The sequence below is a fragment of the Bos indicus x Bos taurus genome, unplaced genomic scaffold, assembly GCF_003369695.1.
Source record: "Bos indicus x Bos taurus breed Angus x Brahman F1 hybrid unplaced genomic scaffold, Bos_hybrid_MaternalHap_v2.0 SuperScaffold_100218, whole genome shotgun sequence".
Classification (NCBI taxonomy): Eukaryota; Metazoa; Chordata; class Mammalia; order Artiodactyla; family Bovidae; genus Bos; species Bos indicus x Bos taurus.
In genome coordinates this window covers 76191-99449 of record NW_020867078.1, presented here as the reverse complement: position 1 = coordinate 99449, position 23259 = coordinate 76191, and the positions used below count along the sequence as shown (strand labels likewise).

Genomic DNA, 23259 nt, shown 5'->3' with positions numbered 1-23259 from the left:
CTTGGGCTCCAAAATCACTGTGGATGGTGACTGCAACCATGAAATTAAGACGCTTGCTCCTTGGAAGAAAAGCTATGACAAACCTAGACAGCATATTAAAAAGCAGAGACATTACTTTGCTGACAAAGGTCCATATAGTCAAAGCTATGGTTTTTCCAGTAGTCATATATGGATGTGAGAGTTGGACCATGAAGAAGGCTGAGCGAGAAGAATTAATGCTTTCGAACTGTGATGTTGGAGAAGACTCTTGAGAGTACCTTGGACTGCAAGAAGATCAAACCAATCAATCTTAAAGGAAATCAGTCCTGAACATTCACTAGAAGGACTGATGCTGAAGCTGAAGCTCCAATCCCTTTGCCCCCTTGATGCAAAGAATTGACTCACTGGAAAAGACCCTGATGCCGGGAGAGATTGAAGGAAGGAGGAGAAGGGGATGACAGAGGATAAGATGGTTGGATGGCATCACTGACTCAATGGGCATAAATTTGAACAAACTCCGGGAGATGGTAAACGACAAGGAAGCCTGGTGTGCTGCAGTCCATGGGGTTGCAAAGAGTCAGACACGACTTTAGCAAATGAACAACAGCAACTAAGCACATCACAAAATGATACCTTCATTGCTGGTGGTGATGAGGAGAAACATACTGAGAAAAGCCCCTCAGGATCTTCATGAGAAAAACACCAGGAATCTGTTTCATTCCTCAGGGCAGCCCTGAAGCCATGAGCACTGGCATTGCCACCAGCTCCCTGGGTAGAGAGCATGGCATCTAGTACAAGGGCTGGCCGGAAGTGAGTATGCAGGAAGTGTGCATGCTCCTGCTGCTGTTGCTGCTGCTAAGTCGCTTTAGTCGTGTCCGACTCTGTGAGACCCCATAGACAGCAGCCCACCAGGCTCCCCCGTCCCTGGGATTCTCCAGGCAAGAATACTGGAGTGGGTTGCCATTTTCTTCTCCAATGCATGAAAGTGAAAAGTGAAAGTGAAGTCGCTCAGTCGTGCCCGACTCTTAGCGACCCCACGGACTGGAGCCTACCAGGCTCCTCTGTCCATGGGATTTTCCAGGCAAGAGTACTGGAGTGGGGTGCCATTGCCTTCTCCTGAGGTGTGCATGGTAGCAGGTAATTTCAGCTGCTGAGGAAGCTGCTCTTGCCACTCTCCTCAGCCATGATTTTCCTTAAGTGTAGGCCAGCTCTTGGGGGACTGAACTATATCCCAGATAGGAATCACCTGGGCTTTTGATTGAGACCATAATGGGGAAAGGATGGGTGGAAGGACATAAAAGACCAAAGTGACCTAATCATGATGCTGTCAAATTATGTATGTGCCTTGGGGTAAAATGTCTTGCGGACCCACATCAGAAGACCAGAACTAGTCCTGGTGCTGTCATTAGCTGTCTACTTCAGACATGTCCCTTCATCTCCCTGGGTCTTGGCTTCTTCACCTATATCATCAAAGGACTGGGTTAAGTGATATCTGGGGTTCCTTCTGGCTTTGAAATTCTACGGATTAATCATCATAATTAATAATTAGAACACTCAGTCGTGTCCAACTCTTTGTGACCCCATGGACTGGAGCCTGCCAAGCTCCTTCATCCATGGACTCCTCCAGGCAAGAATACTGGAGTGGGTTGCCATTCCCTTCTCCAGGGGATCTTCCAAACCCAGGGGTAGAACCCAGGTGTCCCACATTGCAGGCAGATTCTTTACCATCTGAGCCACCAGGGAAGCCTAATCAGAAGCCTACCTTCAATTTATCAGGTACTCACTGTGTGTTGGGTGTGATGCTAAGCATTGGTTGGCCAAATCTTATGGAAAAACCCAAACGAACATTTTGGCCAACCAAATACTTTTCCATGTGTTCTTTTGAATGTATTCAAAATGCATTTTGAATGACTTACATGGATTCATGGGCTTCCCAGGTGGTGCTAGTGGTAAAGAACTCGCCTGCAAGTGCAGGAGACATGAGACGTGGGTCCAATCCCTAGGCTGGGAAGATGTCCTAGAGGAGGGCACGGCAACCCACACCAGTATTCTTGCCTGGAGAATCTCTATGGACAGTGGAGCCTGGCAGGCTACAGTCCATGCAGTCCCAAAGACTTGGACATGACTGAAGCGACTTAGCCTCTGCTGCACAAGGATTCATGTACGTGTATTCTAAATGGCCTCAAAACAACCCTATGCAGTAAGTATTACTGTTGTCATCCGATTTTTTACAAATCTGGATGGTCACATAGGTATAGTAGGAAGTATAACCAGGACTGAAACTCACGGCTGCTGAATCTAAGACCCATGCTCTAACCTCCTCACTTTCCCTCAGCTGTGGCTCCATGCGTCCAAGACTGCAGGCTATGTGTCTACACACGTCTTGGTTTGCACCAATGCCTCTATTTTTCTTTTCCCCACACTCCCTGATAGTGAATTCTCTGGTTCTCCTATCTCAAGATTCCTCACTCACCACCTCCCCATCTTCCTGGTGTTTCACAGGCAAATAAATAGAATAGGCAGGAAGCCAAAAATCATACATTGGCTCCTAAAAAATAGACCCACCTTCTCTCTTTTTTAAAAAAATATAAATTTATTTATTTTAATTTGAGGTCAATTACTTTACAATATTGTATTTGTTTTGCCATACATCAACATGAATCTGCCCACGGGTATACACCTGTTGCCCATCCTGAACCCCCATCCCACCTCCTTCCCCGTACCATCCCTCTGGGTCACCCCAGTGAACCAGCCCCAAGCATCCTGTATCATGCATCGAACCTGGACTGGCGATTCATTTCATATATGATAATATACATGTTTCAATGCCATTCTCCCAAATCATCCCACCCTCTCCCTCTCCCTCTCCCACAGAGTCCAAAAGACTGTTCTATACATCTGTGTCTCTTTTGCTGTCTCGCATACAGGGTTATCGTTACCATCTTTCTAAATTCCATATATACGCATTAATATACTGTATTGGTGTTTTTCATTCTGCCTTACTTCACTCTGTATAATCGGCTCCAGTTTCATCCACCTCATTAGAACTGATTCAAATGTACTCTTTTTAATGGCTGAGTAATACTCCATTGTGTATATGTACCACTGCTTTCTTATCCATTCGTCTGCTGATGGACATCTAGGTTGCTTCCATGTCCTGGCTATTATAAACAGTGCTGCGATGAACATTGGGGTACACGTGTCTCTTTCAGTTCTGGTTTCCTCGGTGTGTATGCCCAGCAGTGGGATTGCTGGGTCGTATAGCAGTTCTATTTCCAGTTTTTTAAGGACTCTCCACACTGTTCTCCATAGTGGCTGTCCTAGTTTGCATTCCCACCAACAGTGTAAGAGGGTTCCCTTTTCTCCACACCCTCTCCAGCATTTACTGCTTGTAGACTTTTGGATAGCAGCCATTCTGACGGGGGTGAAATGGTACCTCATTACGGTTTTGATTTGCATTTCTCTGATAATGAGTGATGTTGAGCATCTTTTCATGTGTTTGTGAGCCATCTGTATGTCTTCTTTGGAGAAATATCTGTTTAGTTCTTTGGCCCATTTTTTGATTGGGTCGTTTATTTTTCTGGAATTGAGCTGAAGGAGTTGCTTGTGTATTTTTGAGATTAGTCCTTTGTCAGTTGCTTCATTTGCTATTATTTTCTCCCATTCTGAAGGCTGTCTTTTCACCTTGCTTATAGTTTCCTTTGTTGTGCAGACGCTTTTAATTTTAATTAGGTCCCATTTGTTTATTTTTGCTTTTATTTCCAATATTCTGGGAGGTGGGTCATAGCGGATCCTGCTGTGATTTATGTCTGAGAGTGTTTTGCCTATGTTCTCCTATAGGAGTTGTATGGTTTCTGGTCTTACGTTTAGATCTTTAATCCATTTTGAGTTTATTTTTGTGTATGGTGTTAGAAAGTGTTCTGCTTTCATTCTTTTACAAGTGGTTGACCAGATTTCCCAGCACCACTTGTTAAAGAGATTGTCTTTTCTCCATTGTATATTCTTGCCTATTTTGTCAAACATAAGTTGTCCATAGGTGCATGGGTTTATCTCTGGGCTTTCTATTTTGCTCCATTGATCTATATTTCTGTCTTTGTGCCAGTACCATACTGTCTTGATGACTGTGGCTTTGTAGTAGAGCCTGAAGTCGGGCAGGTTGATTCCTCCAGTTCCATTCTTCTTTCTCAAGATTGCTTTGGCTATTCGAGGTCTTTTGTATTTCCATACAATTTGTGAAATTATTTGTTCTAGCTCTGTGAAAAATACCGTTGGTAGCATGATAGGGATTGCAATGAATCTATAGATTGCTTTGGGTAGTTTACTCATTTTCACTATATTGATTCTTCCGATCCATGAACATGGTATATTTCTCCATCTATTAGTGTCCTCTTTGATTTTTTTCACCAGTGTTTTATAGTTTTCTATATATAGGTCTTTAGTTTCTTTAGGTAGATATGTTCCTAAGTATTTTGTTCTTTTCTTTGCAATGGTGAATTGAATTGTTTCCTTAATTTCTCTTTCTGTTTTCTCACTGTTAGTGTATAGGAATGCAAGGGATTTCTGTGTGTTGATTTTATATCCTGAAACTTTACTATATTCAATGATTAGTTCTAGTAATTTTCTGGTGGAGTCTTTAGGGTTTTCTATGTAGAGGATCATGTCATCTGCAAACAGTGAGAGTTTTACTTCTTCTTTTCCAATTTGGATTCCTTTTATTTCTTTTTCTGCTCTGATTGCTGTGGCCAAAACTTCCAAAACTATTTTGAAGAGTAGTGGTGAGAGTGGGCACCCTTGTCTTGTTCCTGACTTCAGGGGAAATGCTTTCAATTTTTCACCATTGAGGATAATGTTTGCTGTAGATTTGTCATATATAGCATTTATTATGTTGAGGAATGTTCCTTTTATTCCTGCTTTCTGGAGAGTTTTTTTTTTTTTTTATCATAAATGGATGTTGAATTTTGTCAAAGGCTTTCTCTGCATCTATTGAGATAATCATATGGCTTTTATGTTTCAATTTGTTAATGTGTATTACATTGATTGATTTGCAGATACTGAAGGATCCTTGCATCCCTGGGATAAAGCCCACTTGGTCATGCTGTATGATCTTTTTAATTTGTCACTGGATTCTGATTGTTAGAATTTTGTTAAGGATTTTTGCATTTATGTTGATCAGTGATATTGGCCTGTAGTTTTCTTTTTTTGTGGCATCTTTGTCAGGTTTTGGTATTAGGGTGATGGTGGCCTCATAGAATGAGTTTGGAAATTTACCTTCCTCTGCAATTTCTGGAAGAGTTTGAGTAGGATAGGTGTTAGCTCTTCTCTAAAGTTTTGGTAGAATTCAGCTTTGAAGCCATCTGGACCTGGGCTTTTGTTTGCTGGAAGATTTCTGATTAATGTTTCAATTTCCGTGCTTGTGATGGGTCTGTTAAGATTTTCTATTTCTTCCTGGTTCAGTTTTGGAAAGTTGTACTTTTCTAAGAATTTGTCCATTTCTTCCAAGTTGTCCATTTTATTGGCATATAATTGCTCATAGTAGTCTCTTATGATCCTTTGTATTTCTGTGTTGTCTGTTGTCATCTCTCCATTTTCATTTCTAATTTTATTGATTTGATTTTTCTCCTTTTGTTTCTTGAGGAGTCTGGCCAATGGTTTATCAATTTTATTTATTCTCTCAAAGAACCAGCTTTTGGCTTTGTTGATTTTTGCTATGGTCTCTTTTGTTTCTTTTGCATTTATTTCTGCCTTAATTTTTAAGATTTCTTTCCTTCTACTAGCCCTGAGGTTCTTCATTTCTTCCTTTTCTAGTTGCTTTAGGTGTAGAGTTAGGTTATTTATTTGACTTTTTTCTTTTTTCTTGAGGTATGCCTGTATTGCTATGAACCTTCCCCTTAGCACTGCTTTTCCAGTGTCCCACAGGTTTTGGGTTGTTGTGTTTTCATTTTCATTCGTCTATGCATATTTTGATTTCCTTTTTTATTTCTTCTGTGATTTGTTGGTTATTCAGCAGCGTGTTGTTCAGCCTCCATATGTTGGAATTTTTAATAGTTTTTCTCCTGTAATTGAGATCTAATCTTACTGCATTGTGGTCAGAAAAGATGCCTGGAATGATTTCAATTTTTTTTGAATTTACCAAGGCTAGATTTATGGCCTAGGATATGATCTATCCTGGAGAAGATTCCATATGCACTTGAGAAAAAGGTGAAATTCATTGTTTTGGGGTGAAATGTCCTATAGATATCAATTAGGTCTAATGGTCTATTGTATCATTTAATGTTTGTGTTTCCTTGTTAATTTTCTGTTTAGTTTATCTATCCATATGTGTGAGTGGGGTATTAAAGTCTCCCACTATTATTGTGTTATTGTTAATTTCCTCTTTCATACTTGTTAGCATTTGTCTTACATATTGTGGTGCTATGTTGGGTGCATATATATATTTATAATTGTTATATCTTCTTCTTGGATTGATCCTTTGATCATGATGTAGTGTCCTTCTTTGTCTCTTTTCACAGCCTTTGTTTTAAAGTCTATTTTATCTGATATGAGTATTGCTACTCCTGCTTTCTTTTGGTCTCTATTTGTGTGGAATATCTTTTTCCAGCCCTCACTTTCAGTCTGTAGGTGTCCCTTGTTTTGAGGTGGGTCTCTTGTAGACAACATATATAGGGGTCTTGTTTTTGTATCCATTCAGCCAGTCTTTGTCTTTGGTTGGGGCATTCAACCCATTAACATTTAAGGTAATTATTGATAAGTATGATCCCGTTGCCATTTACTTTATTGTTTTGGGTTCGAGTTTATACACCCTTTTTGTGTGTCCTGTCTAGAGAAGATCCTTTAGCATTTGTTGGAGAGCTGGTTTGGTGGTGCTGAATTCTCTCAGCTTTTGCTTGTCTGTAAAGCTTTTGATTTCTCCTTCATATTTGAATGAGATCCTTGCTGGGTGTGGTAATCTGGGCTGTACGTTATTTTCTTTCATCACTTTAAGTTTGTCCTGCCACTCCCTCCTGGCCTGAAGAGTTTCTATTGAAAGATCAGCTGTTATCCTTATGGGAATCCCCTTGTGTGTTATTTGTTGTTTTTCCCTTGCTGATTTTAATATTTGTTCTTTGTGTTTGATCTTTGTTAATTTGATTAATATGTGTCTTGGGGTGTTTCACCTTGGGTTTATCCAGTTTGGGACACTCTGGGTTTCTTGAACTCGGGTGATTATTTCCTTCCCCATTTTAGGGAAGTTTTCAGCTATTATCTCCTCAAGTATTTTCTCATGGTCTTTCTTTTCATCTTCTTCTTCTGGGACTCTTATGATTTGAATGTTGGGGCGTTTAACATGGTCATTGAGGTCTCTGAGATTGTCCTCATTTCTTTTAATTCGTTTTTCTTTTTTCCTCTCTGATTCATTTATTTCTACTATTCTGTCTTCTACTTTACTAATCCTATCCTCTGCCTCCGTTATTCTACTATTTGTTCCCTCCAGAGTGTTTTTGATCTCATTTATTGCATTATTCATGATATATTGACTTTTTTATTTCTTCTAGGTCCTTGTTAAACCTTTCTTGCATCTTCTCAATCCTTGTCTCCAGGCTGTTTATCTGTGATTCCATTTTGATTTCAAGATTTTGGATCATTTTCACTATCATCATTCAGAATTCTTTATCAGGTAGATTCCCTATCTCTTCCTCTTTTGTTTGGTTTGGTGGCCATTTATCCTGTTCCTTTACCTGCTGGGTATTCCTCTGTCTCTTCATCCTGTTTATATTGCTGTGTTTGGGGTGGACTTTCTGTATTCTGGCAGTTTGTGGAGTTCTCTTTATTGTGGAGGTTCCTTACTGTGGGTGGGATTGGACGGGAGGCTTGTCAAGGTTTCCTGGTTAGGGAAGCTTGTGTCGGTGTTCTGGTGGGTGGAGCTGGATTTCTTCTCTATGGAGTGCAATGAAGTGTCCAGTAATGAGTTATGAGACGTCAGTGGGTTTGGATTGACTTTGGGCAGCCTGTATATTGAAGCTCAGGGCTGTGTTCCTATGTTGTTGGAGAATTTGTATGGTATGTCTTGCTCTGGAACTTGTTGGCCCTTGGGTGGTGCTTGGTTTCAGTGTAGGTATGGAGGCGTTTGATGAGCTCCTGTCGATTAATGTTCCCTGGAGTCAGGAGTTCTCTGGTGTTCTCAGGATTTGGACTTAAGCCTCCTGCTTCTGGTTTTCAGTCTTATTTTTATAGTAGCCTCCAGACTTCTCCACCTGTATAGCACCGTTGATAAAACATCTCCTTTCAAAGACAATGGGCTGCTTTTCTGGGTGCCTGATGTCCTCTGCCAGCATTCAAAAGTTGTTTTGTGGAATTTACTCAGCGTTGAAATGTTCTTTCGATGAATTTGTTGGGGAGAAAGTGGTTCCCCGTCCTTTTCCTCTGCCATCTTAGGACCACCTCCTACCTTCTCTCTTTAGAGGTTGGGTTAGAAGAAGAGGGATGTCTGAATATATTCATCATCCAGAAACCATTCTCAAGCAGAGACAGCCAAACCAGTAATATTTAGAAAAATAACCAAAAAATGACCGCATTTAGCTCTGCAATGGAACCCTGCTGCTTGTTCATGGCTAAATATTAATATCTCAGCTGTTTCTAGCCATCTGAGTGACAGGCTATAGATATGGGTAAATGACCTTCCATAAACTCAGTTTGGCTGTCTGCTTCTTAGAAGGAAAAAAAAAAAGGAGTTATCTTCATATTAAGAGTTAGTGAAACCAGGGTTTTTTAGCTGTATCTAGTGCATTCAAAGTCCAAAGAAGCCTATATGAAATTTAAGTTCTAGATGGTTGCAGCTAAAAGGAACATATAGTTTTCACCTCTTTCCCTTGTATTGCAGATGAGGAACTGGAGAACCCAGAGAAGGAAAGAGACCCATCCAAAGTCACACAGTTGAGCCACTGACAGAGTCAGACCTTGACCTGAATTGCAGCCATCACCCTTATTTTAAATTAAATTATTTGTATTTCTAAATTAATTTTTATTAGAGTATAGTAACTTTACCACCCTTGTTTTATATGAATGAGGCTGAGGCCCAGAGATTTGTCAAAGGTCACAAGGCCAAAGATGGGAAAAAGGCTGGGTTGATATGTATGCTTTGCCTCCATAGCTCATATTCCCAGGTAGCCAAAGGAATTGACTAGATAACGTATACATGCAGGGGTTTCTTATCTCAGGTCACAAGCTCAGTTGTGTGAAAGTAAAAGTGAAGTCACTCAGTTGTGTCTGACTCTTTGAGACCCCATGGACTGTAGCCTGCCAGGCTCCTCCATCCATGGGATTTTCCAGGCAAGAATACTGGAGTGGGTAGCCATTTCCTCTCCAGGGGATTTTCCTGACCCAGAGGTCAAACCTGGATCTCCCACATTGCAGGTAGACTCTTTACCATCTGAGCCACCAGGGAATCCCCATTGTGTAGGAAAAGTAATTTTCTTAAATCTCCCATGCATGCATGTATGCTAAGTCACTTCAGTCATGTCCAACTCTGTGACCCCATGGACTGTAGCCTGCCAGCCTCCTCCATCCATGTGATTTTCCAGGCAAGAATGCTGGAGTGGGTAGTTATGCCCTCCTTCAAGGCATCTTCCCGACCTAGGGATTGAATCCATGTCTACTTACATCTCCTAAAATTTCCATAATGAAACCTAATTTTTATATCGAAAGTTCCTTCAGGCCAGTAGTAGACTCTCAATCTTAGTCACTTCTGGTTCTCTCAGTCATTTCCAGCCCTCTTCTTCCTCCTGAGTTGTATGCAAGTTCAGAGTTTGCCCAGAATGGGGCTGGGGAGATGTGTGGGCTGGGGGGTAGGGGTGGAGATGCTAGCTTCTACTCACATGTGCAGCATCCTTTCTGGTCCTTGACTGTGGATTCAAGGCGACTGTTGCACTGGCCTTTCTTCTCCACCACCAGGATCCCCCAGGTCCAGCTCTCTCAGCTACTTCCATATCCCTCGGGCCCATGGGACACAGGATGTCCCCCTTTGTCTCTTCGGAGCTGCAAGAAATTCAGAGAGGCTGCCTCAGACCCATTTGGAGACATTTCTTCCAATTCCACATAATGTGGACTATGGCAAACTACTACTCTTATGCCCTTCCCAGACCCACAGGACCAGTTTCCTCTTGGGTTCCCTAAACTAGTGGGGAAGTTCATGGCTCCTCCTGCCCCCAGGATCCCTCTCAGTGAAGTGTCAGACACAGGATCCTCATGCAGGGCTTGCTATGCTGACTCACTACCAGTCTCTTCACTGCATCTCTGACTCCCCCATTTGGAAGATCTTTACATTGATGTGGGAGGACAGAAGAGTCTTGCCCCCATATCCTCTGTTTAATGTCCAAAGTCTCAGCCCAAGGGATAAGGAAATTCAAGACATTTTGCTCTCATTCAGACTTAGAAGAGCTTATGGCTGCTGGTGTTGGGGTTGGGGGAAGGCTGGGGGGAGGGGATAGTTAGGGAATTTGGGGAGGTCATTTACACTCTGCTATATTTAAAATGGATAACCAACAAGGACCTACAGTATAGCACAGACAATCCTGCTCAATGTCATGTGGTAGCCTGGATGGGAGGGGGGTTGGGGGCAGAATGGATTCGTGCGGCTGAATCCCTTCGCTGTTCACCTGAAACTATATCAGCATTGTTGTGATTAATAAGCTATACCCCAATACAAAATAAAAAGTTTTTTTTTAAACCTCTTTCTCTCAAATGGTTATGTCTTCTGTGAGCTTGTTGCTGTTTAATATTTTTAATGTGTCCTTGCTGCTAAGTCACTTCAGTCGTGTCCGACTCTGTGCAACCGCATAGATGGCAGCCCACCAGGCTCCCCCGTCCCTGGGATTCTCCAGGCAAGAACACTGGAGTGGGTTGCCATTTCCTTCTCCAATGAATGAAAGTGAAAAGTGAAAGTGAAGTCACTCAGTCGTGTCCGATCCTCAGTGATCCCATGGACTGCAGCCTTCAAGGCTCCTCCATCCATAGGATTTTCCAGGCAAGAGTACTGGAGTGGGGTGCCATTGTCTTCTCTGTGTCCTTAAGTTCACAGAAATGGATTCATCAATATCCTTGCTTTAAGTAACACCTTATCATCATTCCACATGTGACCCTCTTTGATTTAACTAGCTATTTAGTTTTAATAATGGTAATAGACACTCCAAACACCCCCACTCAAAACAAACACTAGAAATTTAGAACCTTAATAATAACCTACATCTAGCCATGTGACCCTCCCCCCATCGTATCCCTGCTTCCCCTTGCCAACCTCACCTGATGTGACCATGATCCTGAATCCCATGCTCATCATGCTTTTGCTTTTTTGTTGATTTAACTTTAATACATTTACATGTATGATAGAAAGTACTTAACCTCTAAAGCCATGACTGTTTTTAATTCTATGAAAAAGGCATCATGTCTTATGAAAATCTTTTTGGACTTCATTTTTTTCACCTAATATATTGCTAACTTCATCGATATTGTTGTGCATGACTCTAGATCATTTATTTTGATGGCTGCACAATGTTTCACCATGTGAAGAATACGACAGCCTACTCATCTAGGCACTACAGTGACAGCCATTTGGTTTGTTTCTATGTGAACTTTAAAAGCCAGGAGTTGCCTCTTTCCCTTCATCTACTATTTATGCTGTGGTGTTCCTACTTGGAAGCAATGGATACTGAGGCTGAGCGAATCAGCATGAATGAGAGAAAGGTAATGGAATAACAGGAAACACCTAGATGGAAAATGCAACTTTGGTTAATACATGCAGATGCAAACGCAAAGTTTTTTTTACCTAATCAAACCCTAAGCATGGCATTCACTGGTCAAAAGGAAGAATCTAAGGGGTGGGGGGAGAGGAGGGGGCAGGGATGGTTCCTTGAAGCTGAGCCTGGGTACTGAGAACTTATTTTGTAGGAATAGAATATTTATAGTAAAAATACAGTATATCACTTAGCCAATTTTCTCCTCGTCTTTCTTCTCCTGACAATTTTGCTCAGAAGTCAGGTTAGGCGGCTTAGGGAAAATTTAAGAAAGAATGTGGTTCCTGGCTCTCCATTACCATGAGTATCCTTTAGTCATGTTTTAGATTATCTCCCCATTTACTAAAGAACACTGACTCTGCTAAAGTTTTACTATCATTAGTGCCAATGCAACCCAATCTTGATTTCTTAACATATTTCCCTTTCTCTGTCACAATTAAGTACCTCTTGATACTGAAAAGTGTCACTTAGAGTCAAAATACTGAAAATGAAGAATTTTACTGAAGATTCTGGGTGTGAAATATGTTTATAAAAGGAAGGAAGGTGGCTTATATGGTTTACCAAATTAAAGATGGGGTTTGCTGTGAGGATCTTCTGTCCACTTAATCTATGGCTTATGAACTTGATTCAAGGAAAAGATCAGGCAACTTGTTGGTAGGGAGGGGTGTATGATACTCACTGTGTATCTTCTTCAGCCAGTGCGTAGCCAGCTGTTGATTTCTACTACTTTAATTTAACTTCCAATGTCAATACGAAGCTTATTCTTCAGACTGACACCATGAACTTACAGCTCCAAGAGGCATTTGTTGGCAAATAGGTGCTTCAGAGGAGAAAAAAGGTTAAAAATTATCGGGGGATACTATTTGTTATTCATCCCTCACCAACAAGGAGTTACCAAAAAAGTAGAGGGAGAAATATTGGGTGAGCCAAAAAGGTTTGTTCAGGTTTTTCAACAACATCTTACAGAAAAACCCAAACAAACTTTTAGGCCAACTCATAGAAATATGCTACTGATAATGATAAATATGTATTTATATATATATATATGTGTGTGTGTGTGTGTGTATATATATATATATACACATACACACACACACAGTTCTGGGTGAGAGACGTGTGTGTGTGTGTTCAGTAGTTAAGTTGCGTCTGACTGTTTGCAACCCCATGGATGCCAGGCTTCCCTGTCCTTCACCATCTCCAGGAGCTTACTCAAACTCATGACCATTGAGTTGGTGATGCTATCTAACCATCTCATCCTCTGTCGTCCCCATATCCTCCTGCCTTTAATCTTTCCCAGCATCAGGGTCTTTTCTAACGAGTCAGCTCTTCACATCAAGTGGCCAAAGTATTGGAGCTTCAGCTTCAGCATTAGTGCTTCCAATGAATATTCAGGATTGAATTCCTTTAGGATTGACTGGTTTGATCTCCTTGAAGTCCAAGGGACTCAAAAGTCTTCACCAATGCCACAGTTCAAAAGCATCAGTTCTTCAGAGCTCAGCTTTCTTTATGGTCCAACTCTCACATTCATACATGACTACTGGAAAAGCCATAGATTTGACTATATGAACCTTTGTCAGCAGAGTGATAATATATACAGATTAATTTCAAAGTTACTATACCTTTTACAAGTACAGTGTTTTAAACACTTTGTATTATTGTAAGTATATTTTAATGCACTTTTTATTTTGGAATAATTTTACATTTACATAAGAGTTCCAAAGACAACACAGTGAGTTCACATAGAGCTTTCACTCAGTTTCTGCTAATGCCAGTATCTTACACAACTATAGCACATTCTCCAAAATGAAGAGATTAATGTTATTGGTATATTACTATTAAATAAACTTCAGCTTTTATTCATATTTCATCAGTTTTTCAACTAATAGCCTTTTTCAGTTCCAGGCATCCATCCAGGATACCTCACAGTTAGAAATATGTATTTTAAATGGAAAGAACCAACAAATTAGAGAAACAGTTGAGAGAAGGCCCTTCATTCCTAAAGCAAATTACTCATTGGATTTTGCAGTTGTGTGCATTTCTCAGGGAATGACAGTAAGGAAGAGCGGGTGATGGGAGGTTGGGAATAATTAGCTAACTGATTAATTAAAGGAGGCTTTTTTCATATTTTTTAAGGAGCCACAAATGTTATCAAGAATGCAGAAGAATACAAAGAGCCCCAAAATGAATCCAAATTGCACCTGACTCTCAGAGCACCCATCCTCATTTCTGCCTACCCTGACTCTACTGCCATACCAGTTAACAATATTTTGTTAACACCAAGAACAGTTCTTTGGGGGAATTCCCTGGTGGTCCACTGGCTAGGACTACACACTCTGTCTTCCAAGGGCCTGGGTTCAGGGGACTAAAATTCCACAAGTGATGCAGGAAAAAAAAAATTCTTTTGTTGGACTATCTCCATCTTACCTTAGCAGGTAAATAACTATCAGGAAATCTCCATCTCAGTAGCCAAGTGAGAGAGAGAAAAAAATCACCATGAACTCAAGAGTAGGAAACAAAAATATACGAATCTTCCTATCTGTAACGCCCAGATTAGTTGTTCGGTTGCTCAGTCCTGTACTACTTTTTGCGATCCCGTGGACTGCAGCATGCCGGACTTCCCTGTCCTCCACTATCTCCCAGAGTTTGCTCAAGTTCATGTCCATTGAGTCAGTGATGCTATCCTGACACCCTGATTAGACCCCAATGCAAAGTTTCTTCTTTCCTCCCTCCCTCTCTCACCCACCTTCCTTTATTTCCCTCCTTCCCTTCTGTTCTTTTTCTCTTTTTCCTTTTCCTCCATCTCCCATTTTTTCCCTTGCTCTCCTTTTCTATCTTTGTGTATTTAGAGGAGACTTCTAAACGAGTCCGATAATCTTGTATAGTTTTGTCAGAAGGACTTTTTCCCTGAGGATCACCATGCAGGCCAAGCTCAGGAAAATGTGTAAAGTAATCATGGTGTAAGGAGGCACAGTGATTTAGAGGAAATTTTGGACCAGCAGTTAGTGAATTTGAGTTTCAGTCTAAACACTGTTACTTGACACCTATGTGACCTTCTAGAATTCACTCACTGGCTCTCTGCTTCCATTTCATCATCTATAAAATTGGAGAGTTTTACTTAACTTTATTCATCTCAAGGAATTGCTTTGAGAAGCAAATGAGATAATGCATGTGAAGATTCCTTTAGTGGCAAAGGGATGGAAAAGCTATTCTAGGCAAGGTCCACTTATTAATAAGAGTAAGAAGGTGATTGTGTGCCAATCAGACTGAGCTGATTCTCCATCAAGCTTTGTTCTCAAAGCTGAATGTTGGCATTCTTGGTTTCATTCAAAAATGTCTCAAGCTTTCTGTGTTGCTTGTGCTAAGATGACAAATTGATTGTGACCTGTTAAGATTTTAGATGTTTCCATTTCCGAAACAAGGCATCAGATGTATAAAATGAAAAGAAGAGAAAAGCAAATTTGGGCTTTGTCTTCCCATCACCCAAGGAATTGGCTGAGAAGTGAAAAATTAAATCAAATACATGCTTTGACAATGTGTAACCAAGCAAATAGCTCTAAGTGACTTTTTCATTGTATTGACTAGATCTTTTGGTTGTTTGGAGGTCATAAGAGCCTATTTGTGTACCAATTCTGTATTAACATAGCCAAGGAGATTGCACCACTAAGAATTCCCACGGAAAATGGACTCCCCCCATCTTCCATTCACAACATATATTTGATGTGAGATAGATTTCAGTTGATTTGAAAATACTCTAATTACAGTAAATAGTTTGGTCTTTATTTTGTATTTCTTATCTCCTTTCCTGAAATGTTAATGATTTGACCCATTTTTCAGCTGCTTCAGTAGCATAAATAAAAATGCTGATTATCCTCACTGATTTCCTATCCCCCAGTGCTCCTGAAAGGTACATTTGGTGTCTGTGTTACAGCTCATAAGTGCAAAAGAAAAAATAATTGTTGCTGATGGGCTCTAGATATGTGATAATAAGCAGATCATCTTGGCTCAAATTTGAATTCCTTCATACATTAAATAATATTTATGCATTATCTAATATTTATTAGGCAGTAGGGTTCCAAATAAATGCATATGTGCTAGAATGATGGTTATGGAATAATTATAATTATGATAGTAATATACACCATCATTGAGCTAAGTATGCTTGATTTCATTTACTCTCAAAACACTCCCTCTTTTTCTTTTTGACTACATTGCTCAGCCTGTGGGATCTTAGTTTCCCAACCAGGGACCTAACCCACACCCCATGCATGGAAGTACAGAGTCTTAACCGCTGGGAGGCTAGGGAATTTCCAACTCTCCCCTTTTTATCCCCATTCTACAGATAAGGAAATTAAGTCTCAAATGGGTTAAGTAATAGCTCAATCAAGGTCATATAATGGTAAACCTAATATTTGAACTCAGATCATGGTGGCTGAAGTTCTTACTTTGTTTACTACTTCCTACAAAAAGTCAAAGAACTTGGCTTCTGATACCTAGCTCCAGTTAGGTCAGATGTTCATTCAACCTGGACATCTAAATTAGGACTCATGGACCTAATTAAACTTAAAAGTTTTTGCACAGCAAAGGAAACCATAAACAAGATGAAAAGACAACCCTCAGAATAAGAGAAAATAACTGCAAATGTAGCAACTGAGAAGGGACTAATCTCCAAAATATACAAACAGCTCATGCAGCTCAACATCAGAAAAACAAACAACCCAACTAAAAGTGGGCAAAAGGCCTAAATAGACACTTCTCCAAAGAAGACATCCAGATGGCTAATAAACAGATGAAAAGACGCTCAACACCACTTACTATTAGAGAAAGGCAAATCAAAACTACAATGCAGTATCACCTCACACAGGTCTGAATGGCCATCACCAAACAATCTATAGATAATAAATGCTGGAGAGGATGTGGAGAAAAGGGAACCTTCTTGCACTGTTAGTGGGAATGTAAATTGATATAGCCACTATAGAAAACAGTATGGAGATTTCTTTATAAACTAGGAATAAAACTACCATATAACCCAGCAATCCCACTACTGTGCATATACCCCGAGGAAACCATAATTGAAAAAGACACATGTACCAATGTTCATTGCAGCACTATTTACAATAGCTAGGACATGGAAGTAACCTAGATGTCTATCAACAGATGAATGGATAAAGAAGTTGTGGTACATATATATACAATGGAGTATTACTCAGCAGTAAAAAGAAATGAATTTGAGTCAATTTTAGTGAGGTGGATGAACCTGGAGCCTGTTATACTGAGTGAAGTAAGTCAGAAAGAGAAAAATATTGTATATTAACACACACACATATAAGTATGGAACCTAGAAAAATGGTACTAATGAACCTATTTGCAGGGCAGCAATGGTGCAATATACTTTATTAGAATACCTTCTAGAGATGGTAAAATATACTATATTAGATCAAGCAGAGAGGGAGATAGGAAACGTATACAATGAGGGTGGGGGTGGGGTTTGCAATCTTAGGATAACCATATTGAGAAGATGACATTTGAACAGGTCAAGAAAGTGAGCCATGTGGATATCTAGAAGAAGAGTGTTCCAAGCAGAAGGAGTAGCAAATTCAAAGGCCCTAAGGTGAGACAGTGCCTGGTATGGTCAAGGAACAGCAAGGAGACCAGTGTGGCTGGAGAAGACAGACTGAGGGGGAAAGTGGTAGCGAGATGAGGTCATAGAGGGAACAGGGCCAGATCATGGAGGGCTTTGGAAATCATAATCAGAATGTTGATTTTAACTATGAGGGAGATGTTGAACTGTTAGAGGATTTTGAGCAGAGGAGTGTCATCTGATTTGTGTTCTCATTGAATCATTATGGCTCCTAGGTTGAGAATATACTTACGGTATGCAGGGCTGAAGCAAGAACATCAGTTAGAAGCCTATTGTAATAATCCATGAGAGATATGATGGTGACTTGGACTAGGATGGCAGAATATGGTAAGAAGTGCTCAGATTCTCAATCAGTTTTGAAGGTAGAGCTGAAAAAATTTTCTGATAGATCAGCTGTTAGGGTTACCCCTAAGGTTTTGGATCTTACCAGAAGGAATAAAGAGTTGCCATTTACTGAGATGTGAATTTACTGAGATGTGTAAGAGTAGGTTTGGGGGAGGAAGATCATGAACTGCATTTAGACATATTAAGTTTAAAATACTTAACTAACATCTAAGTGTAGATGTCAAATAGGTAGTTGGAGTCAGTGCTGTATTGATGATATATAAAATTAACACCCTGAGTGAGATCCTCTAAGGGGCAAGTGTAGATGGAGAGAAGAGTTACCACAACTGAGCCCTGGGCACTCCAACATTTAGAGGACAGGAAGATGGGGAGAAATCAACAAAGGAAACTGAGAAGTGGCCATTGAAGTAAGGGGATATAGAAGTGAGTATAGCATCCTTAAAGCTAAGTGAGGAAAGCATTTCAAGGAAGAGTGAGTGACCATTTGTGAAAAAGTGTACTCAGGGGTCAAGCAAGATGAGAACTGAGAAATAATCCTCGGATTTAATAATATAGATGAGTGACATCATCAGTGGGTGACCTTGATCAGAGCAGTTTTAAAGAAGTAGAGGGAGTCAATGCGTTATTAAAATGGAAGGAAGGAAATGGGGGTCTGAGAGTAGAGACAACCCTTTCCAAGGAGTTTTTCTATAAGGGGGAAAAATAGAGCCATAGCTGGAGGGAGGAGTGGAGTCATAAAATATTCAGGGCACTTTTAAGGAGGAAAAGTGAGTTGCAGAATAACAGTAATCGCTAGCATTAACTGAGGGGTAAATGTATGTTAGACATTGTCCCAAGTACTTTATTACTCTCAGGAGTGCTGAAGTCAAAGGGTGATTTGCACTATTAAATAGGCTGAGTGTGATAAGAGCAGAATGAGAGATGGGGAATGTAGTGGAATATAAGGACTGCAGTGGGACCAGATCTTGCTAGGCCTATTACCCTAGCAAGTATTATTACCATCATTACATCCCTGCCTTTGAGGTAGGCAGTATCCTTACTCTTACTTTACAGATGATAAAATGGAGGCAAAGAATATTTGAGGAAATTCTCTAATGATGCATAAGTGGTAAGGGCTAAAATGGGGATTTGAATTCAGGCAGGTTGACACTAGAACCTATGCTTTTAACTTTCCTATGATACCACTTACATCATTTACACAAGTAAACCCTCAATTTTTATATTAGTATATATTCATATATATTTTACTTCACAGGAAAAGATTTGGAGGGATGTGTATCAAACTGGTAATGGTGGTTATCTTGGACTGTGGAACTGAGATGACATAGGCCAAGAGGGACATCATTCATTCTGTCTTATGATTTGAAAAGTTAATAAGGAGAATAATGGATTTAGCCATGTATTATATCTGTAATTTAAAATAGTTTTTGGAGAAACTAATAGGTTCTACTTCTGGTAAAGACCAACTAAATGCCTATTGGACCAACCCTCCTGAAGATAAAAATATAAACTCTGGACAAAATTTGAAAAACAACTCCATCAAGCAACTAAAATGCAACAGAAAGCGAGCAGATTCTGGTGGCTTAATACTTGGTCAAAGAAAATGACAGAGGATGTTTCCTTTCTTACAATTTCTGGCTGAGGGCAGGCCCTCGTCTTTGCCATATTGAGCCAACTAATACTCTGATACAAAACTAGAAGGTTTTCAGAATTGAGGAACCACAAGGTAGAGTTTGGGGCAACCACAGCTGCTAGAAAGTGCAGGACAACTCTCAGAAAGGAAAGTTGAAAAGAGAAGGTGCAAATTCTGTGTATAAATTCTTCTGTTGACTACTGAACTTTAGAGGTACAACATAGACTCCAAGAAGTTCAGCTCAGGATAAAGAATGGATCTGAGATCAAGCTGCCACTCAGGAGTCAGAGTTTGTTGTTGAAGTTCAGCCAATAACATTGCCTGTTAGAACAAAAACATCAACATTCTTCAAGGAAATATAACATTAAACAGAGTTCCCACAATCTAACATTCATGAAACCCAAGTTACAATCTGAAACTATGTGATAGATGCAGTATCAGGAAAATATGACCCATTCTCTTGAGAAAAAACCTTCAGTGAAGACCAAAACTGAAATGACTCATGTCAAATTAGTAAGCAAGGATTTTTAAGCAGCTATTGTAACTATGCTCAATGAAGGAAAACATGCCTAAAATGAATGCCAAGGTTGGGAATTTCAACAGAGAAACAGAAACTATAAATTAAATTCTTTAAACTGAAAAATACAATATCAAAAACATTTTATAAAATAGTAAAGAAACTCAAGCGTAGAGTGTAGGTGATAAAGGAAAGAATCAGTGAACTTGAAGATTGACCCATAGAAATTATCCAATCTGAAGAAAAAAGAAAAAAATGGAAAATAAAAGCCCATAAACTAATACATAACCTCAAGGGTCAGTGAGACAATATCAAAAGATCTAACTTTTGTGTAACTTGAGTTTCAGAAGGAAAGGAGAGGGAGAGTGAAGCAGGGGAAAAGCTTCTTTGAAGAAATAAAGGCTGAAAATATCTCAAATTTACTGAAGGATATACATTTACAGATTCAGGAACTTCAGTAAACCCAAGAAGGATATATACAAAGAAAGCCATTCCTAGGAAAATCATAGTCAAACTGGTTGATCAAAGATAAAGAGAAAAATCTTGAAAACAGGCAAAGAAAATGATGCATTATATAGGGGACTAATGATTCAATAATCTAGAAATGATCTATATGTTGGAATTAGCAGGAAAAAAATGGAGTGCAAAAGACAGTTGAATAATATCTTTAAAGTGTTAAAAGGGAAAAAATTCTTAACCTAGAATTATATATCCAGAGAAATTATCCATCAAGAATAGGGGCTGGTGCACTGGGACGACCTGGAGGGATGGTGTGGGGAGGGAGGAGGGAGGAGGGTTCAGGAGGGGGAGCACATGTATACCTGTGATGGATTCATTTTGATGTTTGGCAAAACTAATACAATTATGTAAAGTTTAAAAATAAAATAAAATTAAAAAAAAAAAACAAAGACCAAAAAAAAAAAAAAAAAGAATAAAAGTAAAATGAAAATAGTTTTACAGAGAAGAAAACTAAGATTTTGTGTCCAGCAAATTTGTACTACAAGAAATGATAAAAGGAGTTCTTCAGGTTGAGGGAAATGATACCATATAAAAACTGGAATCTTCAGAAAGGAATGAAGAATTTCAGAAATGGTAAATATCTAGTAAATGTGAAAACTATTTCCCTCTTAGTTTCTTAAAAACATATAGCTGTTTAAAGCAAAGACTATATTGTGTTGGATGCAAAATGTATGGACAGCCATTAAAAAGAATACATTTGAATCAGTTCTAATGAGATGGATGAAACTGGAACCTATTATACAGAGTGAAGTAAGCCAGAAAGAAAAACACCGATACAGTATACTAATGCATATATGTGGAATTCAGAAAGATGGTAACAATAACCCTGTGTATGAGACAGCAAAAGAGACACTGATGTATAGATCAGTCTTATGGACTCTGTGGGAGAGGGAGAGGGTGGGGAGATTTGGGAGAATGGCATTGAAACATGTATAATATCATGTATGAAACGAGTCGCCAGTCCAGGTTCGATGCACGATACTGGATGCTTGAGGCTGGTGCACTGGGACGACCCAGAGGGAGGGTATGGGGAGGGAGGAGGGAGGAGGGTTCAGGATGGGGAACACAGGTATACCTGTGGCAGATTCATTTCGATATTTGGCAAAACTAATACAATATTGTAAAGTTTAAAAATAAAATTAAATTAAAAAAAAAGAATGTCTATACGTGTAAAGTTTCTTTGCTGTACAGCAGGGATTAGCACAACATTGAAATTAAACTATATTTCAATTAAAAATATTTTAAATGTATGGAGGTGTAATGTATCTGATAACTAGAGCACACAGATGGGAACTGAAGTAAATTGACTTAAATAGCTACAATGGTTCTATATTTTATGTGAAAAGACAAAAGATTATGTCTAAGTAGACAATGAAAAGTTAAGGAAAACTGGATATCCAAACAGAAAAAAAGTAGACCTCCATCCTATCTCAAGTCATACTCAAAAATTTATATGAGTAGGTACATATACTTAATGTAACAACTTAATCCATAAATCTTTTAGAAGAAAGCACAGAAGTGTACCTCTATGACCTGGGGGTAGGCAACAGTTTTCTAGATAGGAAACAGAGAGCAATAATCATACAATTTAAAAACTGATCAATGAAACTTCATGAAAATTAAAAACATTTTTTTTACCAAAAGATACTATTAAGAAAATACATATAAGCTGCATGTGTGTGTGCATGTTAAGTCGCTTCAGTCGTGTCTGACTGCAACTCTGTGGACTGTAGCCTGTCAAGCTCCTCTGTCCATGGGGTTCTCCAGGCGAGAATACTGGAGTGGGTTACCATTTCCTTCTCCAGGGGATCTTCCCAACCCAGGGAATGAACCCATGTCTTCTGTGGCTGCTGCATTGCAAATGGATTCTTTACCACTGAGCCGCCAAGGAAGCCCATAAGCCACGTATTAGGAGAAAATATTTACAATGTATCTGATAAAGGACTGATATCTGGGATATATAAAGATGAATAATTGAATAAAACAGGCAAAATATTTGAACAGAATATTCACAAAATAAGATATGTGAATGGCCAATAAACACATGAATATGTAGTCAACATCATTAGTCATTAGGAAATCATTTACTAAAATCACAATGAAAAAATAAATAAAACCACAATACCACTACACATCCACAAGAATGGCTAAAATTAAATAGACTGACAACACCAAAAGTTGTCAAGAATTTGGAGCCACTGGAATTTGCATACATTTTTGGTGGGAGTGTAAATTGGTAGAACCACTTTGGAAAAGTATCTTGCAGAGAAATGAAATCATTAGTCCATACAAAACCTGTATATGAATGGTCATAGCAACTTTATTCATAATACCTCCAAACTGGAAATAACTCATGGGTCCAGTAGTAGGTGAAAAACTGGTATAGTCATACAATGGAATATTACTCAGCATAAAAAGGAATGAATTACTGATACACACAACACATGGATGAAACTTTAAAATATTATGCTGAATGAAGGATCCTAAAACAAAAGAGTATAAACTTCATGACTCTATTTACATAAAGTTCTAGAATAGGCAAAGTTAATCTATGATAAAAATACAAACAAAACGCAGGCAGGGATAAGAGGAGGAATTGAATGCAGAGGGGCATGAGGAACTTTCTGAAGTTTTGGTAACGTTCTATATCATGAAAGAGGTCCAGGTTACATGTATATTAATTTTTCATTTCTCACTGGTGGTTTAATGAAGATATATGCATCTCATTTTTATGTAACTTTAATATAAAAAAAAATGTACCCTAAACCAATGCTGAACTCTAGTTTAGTATGCTGAAGTATTTAGGAAGAAGTGTATTGTCATCTGTAACTTATTTGGACATGCATCAAAATAATAAGGATGA

At 39.2% G+C, this 23259-nt stretch overlaps 2 long non-coding RNA genes across 2 annotated transcripts in view; one reads left to right on the top strand and one right to left on the bottom strand.

Moving 5' to 3' along the window:
- The window catches only part of LOC113888483, a 71072-nt gene extending 61809 nt beyond the window's left edge, over nt 1–9263 (top strand). Inside the window, exon 3 of the long non-coding RNA XR_003509990.1 lies at nt 8837–9263. This is a non-coding gene — a long non-coding RNA (uncharacterized LOC113888483). The remainder of the gene's footprint in view (nt 1–8836) is intronic.
- Nucleotides 9264–9848: 585 nt separating this feature from the next.
- On the bottom strand, nt 9849–12688 carry LOC113888484. The gene is made up of 2 exons (XR_003509992.1): nt 12424–12688; nt 9849–9990 (listed from the first exon to the last, which is right to left on the bottom strand). It is a non-coding gene; the product is annotated as an uncharacterized LOC113888484 (long non-coding RNA).
- Nucleotides 12689–23259: the final 10571 nt, after the last annotated feature.